At 42.0% G+C, this 16027-nt stretch overlaps 2 long non-coding RNA genes across 5 annotated transcripts; one reads left to right on the forward strand and one right to left on the reverse strand.

Moving 5' to 3' along the window:
- Positions 1-1524: 1524 nt before the first annotated feature.
- On the reverse strand, positions 1525-13874 carry LOC140686148 (uncharacterized). Its single transcript, XR_012059709.1, has 4 exons — positions 13735-13874; positions 4866-5013; positions 2566-2684; positions 1525-1629 (listed from the first exon to the last, which is right to left on the reverse strand). It is a non-coding gene; the product is annotated as an uncharacterized lncRNA (long non-coding RNA).
- LOC140686145 (uncharacterized) lies at positions 1618-11488 on the forward strand. 4 transcript variants are annotated; one of them, XR_012059706.1, is made up of 4 exons: positions 1618-3042; positions 4780-5071; positions 7517-7637; positions 10343-11488. It is a non-coding gene; the product is annotated as an uncharacterized lncRNA (long non-coding RNA). The 4 variants fall into 4 exon arrangements; XR_012059704.1 differs by having other exon boundaries at positions 4795-5071; XR_012059708.1 differs by having other exon boundaries at positions 4869-5071.
- Positions 13875-16027: the final 2153 nt, after the last annotated feature.

Below are 16027 nucleotides of genomic sequence, written 5' to 3' on the forward strand. Positions count from 1 at the left end.
ACTATTTCTCTAATGTTATCTAGTTTAAAGCCCATGTTCAAATTTCCCAGATTTCACCAGAAATATCTTTTATAGTTGGTTGTTTAAAGCATTTTCAATCAAGTTTCATGCATTGCATTTGGTTGTCTCTCTTTAGTCGTTTCATTCTAGAACATTCTCCATTTTCCAAATGATATTGACTGTCATTTATTGTGTTTTTTAAGGGACCAGGCACTTGTCTTAGAGAGGTCTCACAATCTGGATTTGCCTGATTGTTAGTGTGTGGCATCATTCAACTTGGTTCTCTGTGTGTTTTTATGTAACAGAAAGTTGGGTTCTAAAGACTTGATTATGTTCAGGTTAAATGTCTTTGACAACAATAATTTACAGGCAATGCTGTATTTTATATTTTATCCCATCAGCAAAGGTATAATGTCAGGTTGTTGCACGGCCTGTGGAACGACACTACATTTGATTCGTTGATGTGATGGTCATTGTATCACTCCATTGTAAAGATACGTTTCCCCTTTGTAATTAGCAAATGGTCTGTGGAGGTGGTAGTTTGGCACCTATGTATATATTTTAGTACCTGTCTAGCCTTCATTGTAACTTGCATTTTGGAAAGCTGACCTGTGGGACACTAGGTGAGGTTGTCCAGTGGGGAACCAGCGGAACTTATAGAACTGAGGTTCAGGGACAGGACTGGAAGCCACTAGTGTCAGAAGGATGGCTGAAGCCAGTGAAGAAGCTGAGCTCAACCAGAAAGGCGCTCAGAGAAGGGACAGAGACTAGGGGTGAGCAGGGGAAGCAGAGCCAGCAAGAGACCCGAGTGGGGACTGAAATACTGAGCAAGAATATGAACACACAAGCCTGGGAGATTTCAGGTGGGGTGCAGCAAGGGAGCAACTACACCTAACCCTGCCAGGGGTCTGAAGGAGGTCATGGGATGTGGAAAACCACCGTAACATTCTTAGTAGATTGTTGAGCACAGAATCTGCTTGACAACAGCGGCAAGGTCTGAATTGGGCAAAGGCCACCACTTTTCAAGAATTGGATGCGGGGCAGAGACAGAGTAAAAGTGCATCTTCAGAAATAAGGGAATGTGGTCATGGAGAAGATTTTCTTTTGCTTGCTTATTCATTTGTAGGATGCAGTATATTCTATCCTATTTGAGGACCAAAAGCCAGGAACCTGTGGAGAAGGAGAGGACTATAGAGGTAAGGGGATAATTTACAGGTCATGGCCAGAGGAGAGAAGAGGGGACATGATCAAAGACACAGGGGTTTCGCCTTTGGAAAGAACTCTCCTGTTCAAGATGAGAGTTGTACGTGAGGATGGAGGCAAATGTTTGGATGTGCTGGGGAGAGAAGATGGAGGAGTTCTTGCCTGATGGCCTCGATTTCCTCAGCGAGGTAGTAGATTATCTCTTCTTCCAAGACAGCAGGTGTCGGGGTTCAGGGCCTCGAAGAGAGTGGAGGGTTTTGAACAGCTGCTGTTGAGAATGGGAAGGGGAGCTGACACATGTCCAAGCAATAGCAGGGAAGATGGTGAAGAGCCCACCAAAAACGCCAGTGGAAGGGCCGTTCCTTATACATCTGTAGCTCATTAAGAAGACCACAGCTTCCTAAGTGGGCCTCGTTTGCTTCACATCTGCCAATGCCATAGGTTGAAAAAGTAGCGTCAGTGGTGCCTGGAAGCCAGCATGCCCTCCGTGTCTGACAAACCCGCCTCAGATGGACGGTCCCCCGCCCCTCCTCCAGGGCCGGAGAGATGCCTGAGAAGTCCCATCACAGAGACCCGTTGTGGCAGGTCAGAACCCACCAAAAATATTCCTCCTGTGCATTATTTATGACTTTCCTGCATTTATATAATATCCAGCTTCCTGAAAGTAATTTGTTTTGGATTGTGTAGTGCTGGGCAGCACATCAAAGGTATGCTAAGCAGTGGTAATAAAACATTGAGGTTTATGGTCACTGAGGTATTAAATATTGCTCATAAATTACAGGGTGAGTATTTTAAATGAGCTATGGCTCGGGGAACAGTAGGCGCCCCATCTCTGCACATATTAATTGCTGGTGCCTAGCTTATTAATTATCAATAGTTTCAAAGGCTTTGTTGCTGTTGTTTTCTTAAGGAACCACTCTCTGTCCTTACTATGGCTCTGTGAGTGTGCATGAGTGGGTGTGTTGTGTGTGTAAGCTGGCATTAAGCATGATAAAAATGGGAGGCTACTTTGGGATACTGTAGAGTCTGATGGCCTTCCATTTAAAAATCCAGTAGCCCTCCATTTCTACCACTGGCACGCTGGTCGCCGCTTCCTAACAAGGCATGCTGCTTACTGCTTTGAACTCCAAGTGGCAAAGTCAGAAGGACGGTACCGTTCTGTTTCACTTCAGGTTCCAGTCGGTTTGGCTTTCTGGTTCTAAGGTTCTATCCTGGTGATTCCCGCCCCTTTCTGCCAAATCATACTCTGCTGGCAACTGACTATGAATTTCACAGACTCCCTTTTAGTTTGAAGACTCCGATGTCTTTCTTTGTCCACCCACCTCTAGCAATGCCTTATCATCATAGCCTCTGAGTTCCTACCTTCTCGCCAGCATGAGCCTCTGCGTATTTCCTCTCAGATGAGTTTCTTCAGTTTCTTGTGTTTAATTATCCAATCTTGAAACTACCAAGGAATCCCAGAGGACAAGCAAGCACCGAACCTGGAAGGGGGCTGTTATTTTAGTAGAACAGAATGGCTCACACTTCGGGAGCTTAACAATTTGGAATAGACATTCCAGAAACAGAGTCAACACAAAGGTATGGAACCTTCAGGGATTCTCCCCAGCTTTGTTTGCCTAGTGGGAGATTAGAGCTGTAATAGGCAGTTGAGAGGTTAAGGAAGTAAGTGGCTGAGCACGTACTCCAGGCTAGACTCCTGTCATTCAGTGGCGTTGGCCCTTGCTGGTCAGCACTTCTGCTGCAGGTGGTTCTGTGTAGCTACCTTTGTCCAGCAAGGCTATGCTATACTTTTTCAGTTTGATTTCAACCATGTGAAAAGACGAACCCCAGGGAGAAAAGGTAGGTGGACATAGGTTCCGAGGACTGTAAGTTAGACCTGCTGTGTCCAGTGTGGTAGCCAAGAGCCACATGTGACTGGCGAGCTCTTGCAATGTTGTGAGACTAAGGAACTAAATTTGTCATCTTATTTCATTTCAATTAATTAAAATTTAAATTTGAAAACAAGTACTCGATTCAGTTATTAGAAAACGTGTATGTTTGAGATAAGTTGGGTACGTGAATCTATCCTTGCAATTTTAAATTTTATGAAATCTAAATACAGAGCAAGTATTTCTAATGAAAATTTATCATCCAACTAGAGATGCACTCTAACTGTAGAATGCACACCAGATTTTAAAGACTTCGTGTAAAAAAGGCAAAATATCTTATTTACCTATAGAATATTTTGACTATGTTTAGTTAAATGATATCTGTTATCAAAATTAATTTTACCCACTTATTTTTAACTTTTTATATGACTACTAGAAAATTTTAAATTACATATGTGGTTCCCATTATGTTTCAAGTGGATAGCTCTGGGTTAAAACAGATATTTCTTGGAGGGGTATGGGGACCCTTGAATTTTTCAGAAATCTCAGTTGTAGAAATTACTTGGCACTAGTAGGGTGAGTTTCAAGAAAGTGCTGAACAACTTAAGAGAAACTGCCAAGACTGGGAATTCAGACTCGACACACAGATTAAGAGTTTGAATTTCTCTATAATAATAACCACCAGTCATCTTCTTTTGAATATTTTAAAATTTTATGTAAAAGATATTTTTCCTGTATGTTTCCATAGCTTTTTTTTCCTTTTTTCTTTTTGTCCTAAACATTATGTTTTTTGAGAGTTCTCCACAGAGATCCAGAGTAATACTTGTAGCTCTAGTTAATTCAATTTCACTGCTGGATAGTGCCTAGTATGCCATATATGAATACACTCTTTCTTTCTTTCTTTACTTTTCTTTACCTTTTTTCCTTCTTTCTTTTTTCTTTCCTTCTTTCTTTCCTTTCTTCCTTCCTTTCACAGAGGTACTGGGGATTGAACCCAGGACCTTGTGCATGCTCAGCATGCATTCTACCACTGAGCTATACCCTCCCGCAAACCCTACACCACTGTTTTTCAATTGGTCTTCTTTTGATGCACATTTGGATTATTTCCATCATTAGGTAGATTCTTAATTCTTACCATTACAAATGGTGCTATGAACATTCTTGTTCACAGTTCCTTCCATGCATTGGCAAGTGTTTATCTATAGAGTGTTAAGTCTGTAAGTGAAAGGCTGAGCGTTAGTGTATACACATCTTCAACTTTACTAGATAGGATTAAAAGATCTCTCTCTCTCTCTCTCTCTCTCTCTCTCCCTCTCTCTCTCTCTCTCTATATATATATATATTTATATATCTTTATAAAATTATTCTCCTGGGGTTGGTTGTATCGATTTATACCCCAACAGCAGTGTTGCTTCACTTTCTTCTCCACTTGTGCTAGTCTTTAAATAAAAATGCTTTGCAACCTGAAGTGCCTCTTTCCTGTTTCATTTGCATTTCTCCAGGCATCTTTTCATATTTATTGATCAGTAAGACTTCTTTCTTGACGTATGTGTTGATAATTATTGTCCAGTTTTCTATTGGATAATCTGCCTTTTTGTAGGAAGCACTCTGACCGATCATCTTGAAGCAGATACATAGGTGACACCTGAGCTGTTCCATATCTCACTGTTGTTCCTTTTTTCTATATTTGTTTTTCCTTCTCTTTAAGTGTTGATCTTTTAAGGGTGTCATCTGAGATCAAAGAAGGGCCCCCTCTTTCCCCCACCACCAACTTGTGCCATTTCTGATACTTACAAGGAGTGGAGTGAGTGCTCAACCAGCATGGAGCAGTCGTGAGCGTGAACAGCAGGAGAGAGCCCAGAGCAAGGTGATCTCTACTTCTGCACCATGGTTGATAGCTATCTTATGAGTTCTTCCTGCATTAAGGACAAAAGCTGCTGTTCTGTTCACAAGAGAAGAAGAAAAAAACAAAAGAGTAAAAGCTACCACATTTAGCATATGTAAGTATCGAGAAGGTTCCACTGAGACTATAATTAGATAAGAAAAATGAAATAATTTGAAGATCCCAAAATAGCCACTAGCTTAAAAGCAGTTATGAAAACTAGTTTGAAAGACAGCAAAAATGCTTTTAAAAGCATCCCTTGAATCTACAGCTAAATATACAGATTGACTCCATGGGGCTGCAGTTTTTAAGCTGACAGTAAGACACAAAGCTCTCTCAATAATTCTAGCTTAGGGTTTCATTGACACTTGTGAACAGTCTTTGAAAGCTCTTCTGTGGCTTGTAACAGCTTCTGTTTCTTAGGACACTTGGTATTGTAAGTACAGATATGGTCATTAAAAGCTAATAATGATACCTAGTATTTATACAACACCTTTCATCCAAGGACCTCAAAGAACTGAGCAAACATTAACTCACTAATTCCCATAAGAGCCATGAGGCAAGAGTTATTATACCCATTTTACTGATGAAGGGGCTGAGGCACAGAGAACTTAAGTAAATTATCTTACTCAGGGTCACATGGGACATTAAAATTTTAACTGAGAATAGGTCAAGATCTCATGCTCTTTGTTCACGTTTGTCTAAAAAGGTATCTACTTGTTTACAGAGATTTGTGGGGGCTTTCCTTCCCTCCACTCTGTTTTCTCCTAGCGAGTTGTGTTAAACAAACAGTTATGAAAAGGGGAATTTTTCAGAGTTAAACGTAAATTTCCAAAGGGTAGCACAATGTCATGTTGTTCTGGAGACACGTTTATTGAACAAAAGAATACAGGTGTGTGGCAGAAGAGGACAAAAAGTTTATATAAGTTGTATTACCGGTTTATATAAGTTGTATTACCAATACAAGAACCTTCAAGCCTTTCCCTCGGGGAAGTTGCCTCTCATTTCTTTAACACTGACTCGGAAATTTCTGCCATCTCAACTGGTAGTTCTACCAGGCCTGCCCTAATAAGTCTATTCAGACATTCTTCTTTCAGCTTGACAGGGCCCAGGACCCTCATTAGTTCACTTGCCCCCATTTTATTAGGTTCTGAATTTCTTTTTGTGTTAAATTGACACCTGACCTTAAGGTCTTAGTCCTGCCCGATGGCAAGAGATAGAACAAGCCTCATCCCTCGTCAATGTGACAGACCTTCATAGCTTCGGACCAAGACCTTTTGTTTCCTTCAAATCTTTTCCCTGGAACAACCAGAGTTCCGGCAACTTTAACTCATACGTGGTTGTTTCTAGGTACATCCCATCCTGTTCATCCCTGTCTGACACACTCCAGTTGATCAAGGTCTCTCTTAAAATGTGGTACCCAGACCTGAACATCATTTCCAGATGTGGTCTGAGATGAGAGAACAGCTGCTCCCACGAACCACACCAGAGCTCTTCCTTTATTTCAAAACTGCAGTTGACTCCTCCTGCAGCCTTTCTTCTTCAGGCAAAAAACAAAACAAAACAAAACAAAACAAAACAAAACAAAAAAAAAACAACCAACCAAACAGAAAGCAGAAACAATCTAACTTGCAGTGTCATTTCTTTAAGATTTCTTTTGCATGATTTGAATAATTTCTCTGCGTATTTCCTAACTCTCTTTTTCTAATGTATTTCTAAATGTCATAGAAAAAGACATCAGGGTCAAATAACACTTTTAAGCTGATTAAAAATGGTGAGTCTCCAGTTAAGTGAATCTTAATTTTTTTCTTAAGCAGCTGTCAGACTGTAACCTGGTAGATGTGGAAATATGATTGTACCTTTAATATCTGTCATGTAAGTTATATGCTAAATGCAGTAGTCAAAGTTATTGTCTATTTTTAGAATAAAAATTGTGTGGGGGGGGTTCTGATTACAGAAAGAAATGAATTTTAGCACAGTGGTTAATAACCCAAGTTCTAGAATCAGATATTCATGAGTTTGAATTTTGGCCCTGCCATTTATGCGTCTTTGGACTAATTTATTTAAACTCTTCAAACTTTAGCTTCTCCATGTGTAAAGTGAGGAGTATAATAGGACCTCTCTTATGGCGTTATTGTGAAGATACTATGTAATGATGATCATAAAAGACCTAGCACAGAACCTGACATGGAGAAAGCACTCAACAAACACAAACATTTTTACTGTGGAAATATTTGGAATGTACAGAAATAAGGACAAAAGAAAATGAAAGTCACTTGTAATCGTCAGCTTATTTTAGAAATAACTACTGTTGGTGTTTAGAATATATTCTTCAAATTTTTTCTGTAGTTTGAGTAAAAAGAGTTCTTGCAGAACAAACAAGGTTGTGAAAATGAGCAGTGAAGTTCCTAATGTATCATGATAAGCAATAAAACAATAATAATATCAACATTATGACAGACTTAAAACTATAAGAAATACACGATCCATATTTTTAGGTCATTACTATTAGAAGTTGCCTAAAAAGAATACATAACAGATCAGATATTGTCTTCTATAAAAGTAGATGAGAAGTGGACATGAGTGATACAAGGGGCGTGGTTACGGAAAGCATCTCAGAATATATGCACGTGTACACCGGTGTCCGGGCCAGGTGTGTGTATATGTCAAGACCAGAGTATCAGGTAACTTGTGGTTCTCAGAACCTTCTGTGATTTTACATAACCAAATAGAAAGTTATCAGCTTTGATGGTAATATGAAAGCAGTACTTTGAAACTAGTAATATCAGCAGATCTAAATTCCAACAGCAGTTGATTCAAATTTACTTACCAAATTTACTTATTTATCTTATTGATAAATTTATTTAAACTTTAATTAAACTAGTTTATTTCTTTATTTCCTCTAATATTTTCCTTCCCATACTGTGGCCTCTACTCTGGAAAAAAGGGTATATGATTTCCCAAGCAATCTTATTTCTGGCTTCTCTGCTGCACCTCACATGCATCAGAGCGTTACTAGACCTGGGAGGACACTTGTTCACCAGGATGGAGCCTCTAGTTTCATTTCACCTCCCCTTCACACAGCTTCCTGCAACTGCTAATCACATCCGGCCACTACCCTGCAGGGCTGGATTCCAGCCAAAGTGGGGAGAGACTCTCAGGCATCTTTTACCAGCTCTGTGTCAACCCCTTGAGCCACACCATTCCCACGTAATAAAACTTCTAAACTGGGTATGGAGGCCAACGGGGTGGCATTGATTCAAACCAGGCCCTTGCCCTCTCTGGCTCCTGGGCAACAGGTCAGGCCATATCTCGAAGGCAGAACACCCGCCAGACAATCCTGGGAGCGGTGAAGGCCTCCAGAGGCTTGACTGGGTGCCAGGCCCGAAGACAGTGGGGCTGGTGGGGTGTGGGGAGAAGAGCATAGTTCAAGACACCACCGTATTTTATGGCACAACAATCTCAGCACAGAGGCAGATGGTCGGGGAGGCTGTTTGAAGGGCAGCCTGTGACAGACCGAGAGGGTGCGGGCTCTGAGTCACAGCGACAGGTGTGTTATTATCAAAGTGATGTAGGGGGTCTGGAATGTGACTTAAAAGGCAGTAATGAGACATTATCCATAAACATATTAACTGCTTCAAGTAACATGGCACTAAAAAGTGAGGGCAACCCCATTCTTATGAAACCTTGGCTCACTGGCCACGAGCGAGCAGACACAAGTGATGTGTAAGCAGAAGTAAGTGGAAGGGGCAGGGTGTGCATCTTTCTGGAGCAGGCACACGACCCGTAAATCTGCACACTTTTCTCCTGCCCTGTTTCCCCAGCATAATTCCCGAGACGGTTATACATTGCCTCTCCATGTTTGATATCCTGTTAGTTCTTAAGAAACTCTTAACCTTTTCTTGCCATCCTGACCTAAGATATAAAGCCTTCCTCTTTCTTGAAATAGTTATTTATCTTCATACTCTAGGGCAAGGGGTCTGTCATTGTCCCCTATTTGTTCCTGTCTTTCAGGATCATAAAGGGTGTGTTTACAATCCACTTTTCAGGTGGAGAAAGCTTTTTTAGCCTGAGGCCCTGGACGGTAATCGGTAACAGTCATTTCCAGCTTTACAGCTGCTGACAGTCATCCCATGAGATGCGCAGTAACTGACTTCAAGGCTGGCTTCCACTAGCAATTGTAGCGGGTGATGCCCCAGACCAGGATATTCCTGAGCTCTACAAGCCTGTTTCCATCCTCCCACCCCGCAGTTTCACCTGCGTGCCCCTCAGGTACCCCAGGGAACATTTTAGCATCACCAAAATCGCCTTGGCAAAGACAGACTCAGGACGTTGCCCTGACCAACCTGACCTATAAATAGGATGGTCACCTGTTCCAATTTTTCACATGTATGTTTCCACCTTCTGTTTCTCTGCCTGTGGAATTAGGATAGTTTACAACTTGAAAACGGCTTCATTTTGTACTTGACTTTTTCCTTTTTGCAGTACTATCACCATTAATAATGAAAACAACAGTAATAACAGTGTTTGCCCATACTTACTTTTCTAGCGTTTGTAGTTGTATATTATCTCATCATTATTATTATTGACTGTTTCAGGATAACTTGATATACAGTTGACTAATTTTGAACAAATTCAGTACACTTTTAAAGAGTACCGATATAAGTCTTAAGACTGTAATTTACTTACCCCACACAGAAGTTACTAGTTTCTGTCCTCATACATTAGCTCAAACTTTGGCTAAAGTCTGATTGAGACTATTTTTTTCTTAAACATAACTCTTTGCTTAACTGGAGGCATGTTTTCCCTGATTAGAACCCGTATTGAGGCCTAGTACATAAAAGGCACCTTTTCGTTACTGATCTCACTGAGTTCTCCATTGATCCTAAGAAATAGCTATTACTATGTCTCCAATATAGACAAAAACAATACTGTTGCCCAAGGTCACAGAACTAATACGGGGCAAATCCAGAATTCAAATTTAGAATTTAAAGTTCTGTCTGGCTCAAAATATTCCAATAATGAGCCTGAATTTCTGATATTAAATGCAAGACCTTTAGAATCTGAAAACCATAAGTACTCAACATTTTAGCTTATTTGATAAAACCAAATAAATCACGTGAAACACATTTGTAAAGACATAGCCCATAGGTTAGAAATAATCTTGTTTAAAAAAAAACACACAGGAAATACAACTTGCAAACATAATTATTTACTAGAAACATTTGCTTTTCAATTATATCACATAAAGGCTAACTATGAAATGAATCTAAGTTACTGAGGGAATAGGAAATATCAGTGTTAATAAAGAGTTTTCATTATTACATAATTTAAATACCTCCGCTTACTTTTTCTAAATGATTCACCCATATTTCCATTTTGTTTTCAGAATCAGGAGTTGGAGATTCTATGAGCTAAGTCATTCCTGCTGCCAGGTGATAGCCATCTCTCTACCGGTGAGGCCACAAATGCTAACTGCCGTAGTGTCTGCTTTTCACTTCCGTGACTTCTTGAGTTTTTGGTAGGAACTCAAATCTACCAAGTATACATTTTAGATGAAATGTTTAGCTGGAAATTAAGCTCATGACATAGAGGACCACAGCAAACAGTCCTTGACCCTAAATAGTGGGTATCTGTTGTTTGTAGCCTCAGGCCGATCATTAGACCTATCTGCAACTCAGTGTCCACACTTGGAGGATGGAACCAGATGATTACTACGGATGCAGACATTTCAAAGCTCCGTGATTCTGTGGTTCACAGCAAGATCGTGAACCAGGCTTGCTTCTCTGTGTAACTGATGTTTTGGGCTTTCCAGAACCCTTTCCTCCTTCCATCAGTAACAGCACGTGACCCCACTTTTGCTGAGGTAAACTGCCTGCCTCTCCCTCCACCCCAACAGCCACTTGTCCCGTGGTTCTGCTGTTGCAGCTGCTCAGAGCACTTCGCCCACCCGACCACAGGGCTGAGCCAGCGGTGAGCACGTGACCCAAGGAGAGCCAACCCAAGCCTGTCTCTGAGCCTGTCCATGTAGCAGCTGGCAGGGATGTTTATCTTTCCCCTTTGGAACACTAGCCATAAGGATGTGGCCCCAGATCTGCCTGTCCTCCTATCCCCTAGCATGTGAGGGAGCTGGTGAGCAAGAGGCCAGGCCTGAGGAAGAGGCCAGGATGAGAGGAGGGCAGTAGAAGACGGATTCCTGACAGTACTCAAGTCCTGGATCAGTTGACACCGAGGTCCGCTCCATGATTACCATCCTGAGATTTGGTTACCAGAGTCTATCATGACCACTTCTTTGCTTAAGTCATGTAAGTTTGCACATTTTTAAAAAAATTTACGTATGTGTACTGTTCATTGTTTCTAAGAACAGTTTAGAGTTTTAGCTTTTTAAACTCAGTTATCAAAGGAATAAAGCCAACCACAAAATAAGAATCAACAGAATGCGGTAATCCAATCATAAAGGACAGTTGAATGTGCTTACACATATTCAAGAAATCAATCATCTAAGCTATAAATAATTAGTTCATTTGTGTCCTTTTATTTTTAGATTCCACATATAAGTGATATCATAGGGCATTTTTCTTTCTCTTTCTGGCTTACTCCACTTAGAATGTAAGTCATGTAAGTTTGGAGTTTCTGTCGCAAGCAAAAGGGCCCTAAGCAGTACAATTCTCCACCTTCCCCCAACTGCCAATATGCTACATTCCAATTCAGTTACATTAAGTCAAAATAGCTTTTATGACTCCAACAGCTTGACAACTCTCCACATCCTCTGAGCTTTTACTCTTAAGGAGGTGCAACCAAGTGACAGACTTACATGGATGCTGTGAAGCACTGTGATTTCAGCTTTTAAGCACTGAGTTTTAAGAGATGGCTACCTTTCATCATGAACCAAAGAAACCTCTTTCTCTGTAAGAACATCTGAGACCTTCCTCAGTATCTGGATTTTTCCAAAAGAGGAAATCAATCAAGAAGAAAACATCAAACAAATTACTTAGTCACTGGATAGAACTTCTAGAATGAAATTCAGGGGTGAGGGTGTCCTCTGTCACGTAGGATCTGTCACTAGATCAAGAGGCTGTGAGGCCTTTTTCTCATACTGTTGGTGGTCTCCACAGAGGAGCAGAGCGAGAGGGGAGGGAGGAGCAATGCTGGCGGATACCTCTGAAAACTGGCTGGCATCACAGAGATTTTCTGATCAACCCTGGAGAGATTGCTGAGCAGTGCATTGTATCTGAAGGTGCAGATCCAGCCCAGAGCAGCCGTGGCTCCCTATTGAGTGGAAACTGGGGGTGCAGGTTTTGGGGGAGTCGTTCAACCCCTCCAGCAAGTATAGAGACAACATAGGGGCCCTTAATCTAACGGCAAGGGGAGGAAACCACATACAAAAAACTCCAATCTGCGGCCAGAAATGTAGCTGGAAAGAGAGGTCTTTCTGCCTCACTAGTAAGAACAACTCTAGAAAACCCAGAGGAAACCGCCGAGCCTGTGTCTGGTACATGGCAGAACTTGTGAAAGACACAAAAGCCAGTGAGTGGCTGAGACCTCAGACCAACTCTACAGATGCGGGTGGGGATGGCTCCTCAGAGAGAAAACCGACCACAGCACCTCTCCACCACAGATATTCAAAGATCAACAAGGTTGTTTTCCATTTTAAGTACAACTTATTTGCTTTAAATACAAGTAAGCCTGAATCCAAACTGCAGGATGCCATGTATAAATCCCAAGACTTCAATTCCCTTTTTCCTCCTCATTCCACTTCTACAGTCAGAGCAGCGCGTAGTCTCATAGATGGGATCTGAATCACACAAATACAATCAACAGGGCGACACACTGATACTATTTTAGCAAGTAACACTTTAACACTGCCACAAAGAACTGTATAGTAAGTTACTTTAAGCACCACAGTTTTGGTTATTGTAAATTCAGCTCTGATGGGGTTATAGGATTGAGCACTTCACATATATTATTTGCACCTCATCCTTTTCTCCATTTCCTTAAGCATTTTCTAAAGTTACACTTTGGCACTAGGAGTTACCACCGAAGGGACCTCCTTGTCGTTTGAAGACTATGACACCAGGGCTCAAACAGGTGACATACTTGCTCAGGGTCACACAGGTTGTTAGTGGAAGAGCCAGAGCTAGAAGCCAGGCCTCTGGAGCAGCAGATGCTGACTCGAAAGGGCTCTGTGGGCTCCCCTGTAGGAGACGGGCCTGGTGACGGCAGGGTTCACAAGAGGAAGCGAAGAGGACAAGAGCCCCAGATCGGTGTGAGAAGACTGGATCTGAGTCAGCACACCAAAGCTGTCACGAGATAAAAGCAAGTAATTCTTACTCAAGTGAAAACGACCAGGGACTCATTTTCAGCCTCCAACAAGATGTTGAAAAGTTAAAGAGCTGTAATTGCCTTCAAGGCTTTGATAGTAGCTCATACTTGCATAGTACCTTTCATCTGTGAGTTCTTAAAATACCGTAAAACTAGTATGATTAACTCAGTTTTACAGGTGGGGAAACTGAGACACTAGATGGAATCAAAACTTGCCCAAAGTTATACAAAAAAACAAGAGTGGAACTTAGCCTATGACTCACGTGTGAACCGTGGAAGGAAAGAGCCCATACTGGTTAACCAGCTCTGCCCCTGGGCGGAAACCAAGGTGCACAAAGGCCTAATGATCTGTCCGAAGTCACACAGCTGGCAAGGGAGTGAGTGAGTGAGTGAGTGAGTCGCACGAAAACCCAGGCCCCCTGAATCCCAGGGCTGGGCTCTTTTCTCTTGTTCACTCACCTGAGTACAGTCCTGCTCAGGCAGATGTGAAGAGAGCTCCAAAATGGACTTCCTACCGAACTTTCCAGCTTTCTTGCTGCAAGGTCGTGCTTCTTCCCTTATTCCCCACAAGGGATGATCAGCTCTAGGAGTGAGAATAACCCAACCAACTGCCCTCATTTCAACTGGCGAGTGGCACCTCCCAGTTTTATCCGCTGTCGGGGAAGGTGTCAGGCATCAAACCGGAGGTCGAGTGGTGGCCAAAACAGCCTGGTAGCATTTGGTGGCTGCTGACCGGACTTGTTGGTTCCATTTGATTCTTAATGGTGGCTTCTTCTTCAACTTGAAGACACTTAGGATTCTCCCCCTGCAGGACACCCATCAGCAAAAAACACCCTACTTTTCCTTTAAATATGCTTTTGGCAACCACAAGAGATGGCAACCCTGCTACAGTTGAAAAGTCTGCTCCACATCAAAGCCAGCCTTTCTTTTCACCAGACTCACAGAGCTTTTTATTCCCAGCCCTCCTGAATATTCCAAACACCACCAGTGTTTACATTTTTGTCCAGCCTACACGTCTTTTCCTGCTTGAGAACCATATTCCCTATCACTTTAGTCATGTGGCTAACACACCCTGCTTCCTTCCTTTTCCTCCGGCTCTTCTGGCCTCTGACTCAGTTACACCCATCCTGGCTGGTGGTACCGTCGGGAACATTGAAAACATTAGTTCTTGCCAGTGCCCTCTGACATGGGTCCCTTGTTCAAGACTGAAAATACTCCATTCATTCAGTAGCCCAAGAACCACCAGTGTTCCCATCACACCAGATATTTCAAACAGCGTTCTCAGATGGTGACCAGCGCAGAATTTGTCTCATCTGAAGTCAACTTTTACTGCTCCTGTTCCTCGTGAACTAGAGTCAGGAAGTGAGGTCGTGATGATTGGGTTTGGAAAGAAGGTAAAAAGCTAAGAGGTTGTAACCCATGTTTTGCCTCAAAGTAAAAATAGAAACACTGGTCTACCCAGTAACACTGAGTGGGAAAAAAAAACACCAGCCGTATTTGGGGTAGAAGACCATCAGCAGTCTCCTTCCTGGATCCTACGCTAACGTGCAGGAATGATTTTCAAGAGAATTCCTCATTCCTTCATAGGCAAAACGTGTCAAAGAGCAAGTCATGCCGTCTTCTTAGGTTGTGGCTGGACTCACTGACTCAGTCATTCAACAAAATATTTATCTTTGACTACCCTGGCTGGGGAACAATGCTAAGTTCTAGAGAAAGAGCAGTAAGTAAAACATAGACAGTACCTCCCCATGGAGTTTATAAACCTAGTAGGAGACTGTGCATCGATTGCCCACCTCACCCACTAGGTCTAGTCGCTTGGTTGACACTTTCGTAAATTAAACATCCATGGGGTGCCGAGTATCATATAAGGATACAGACTGCTCTGTTGTTGAGACACTTAGTAACAAACCCGGCTAAATCTGAAAGTGGCGAAGCTTCCTGCCTTTGGGTCCACTGCCTCGCTGGCAGAGGGCACCATTGTGCCCTTGACCAGAAAGAGTAGCCACAGCCCAGGGGGTGATCTCTAGGGATGGGACGGGCCAGAGGAGGCTTCTTAGCTGCTTATGAGCTGCAGAGCACTCTAAGTGGGCCCAGGCTGTGCTTTGTACAATGACCCTGTCAAGTAGATTTTGTTATTTCTGCTTTATGGAGAAGCTGAAATTCAGGGAAGGAAAATTACTAGTTCAAGGTCAAGAGCTAATGTCAGGCCCAAGCTCAGATCTGTTGACTTCAAAGTTCTTGCTTTTCTCCCCTATTACACACTATCTCTCAAACCACAGAAATTAAGATCCACAATTCAATAACTTAAAACTAAAAATCTGCCAAACTCATCATTTGTGCAATAGAGGAGATGAATTTTCATAAAGAAGCTGTTTGATTGTTAGATCCGTAAGGCTAGAGTCCCTTCCCTGCTCCTTTTCTTATCCGGGGATCTTTAACTACATATACGTATATATTTGTGTGTGTGTGTGTGTGTGGCTACATCAGTTTCAAAAGATATATTTCACATCTGGATCTACTCTTTCATTGTGGTCCCAGTCTAGACCACAACAAAAAGACCAACACAAAAACATGAGTAAAAGGGAAATGCTGCAGGAGCATTCACATGGGAATTGTTATTTAGAAATCATGTCCCTGAGCTCTACTTGTTTGGCCTCTGAACCAATTTATCCCCAATTCTTGAGACAATGTAGTAGTTTGTCATATCCTGAAGGGGAACCAGAAAACCAAAAACTCTACTTCAAAGCACAGA

Source organism: Vicugna pacos, chromosome 2 (genome assembly GCF_048564905.1).
Source record: "Vicugna pacos chromosome 2, VicPac4, whole genome shotgun sequence".
NCBI lineage: Eukaryota > Metazoa > Chordata > Mammalia > Artiodactyla > Camelidae > Vicugna > Vicugna pacos.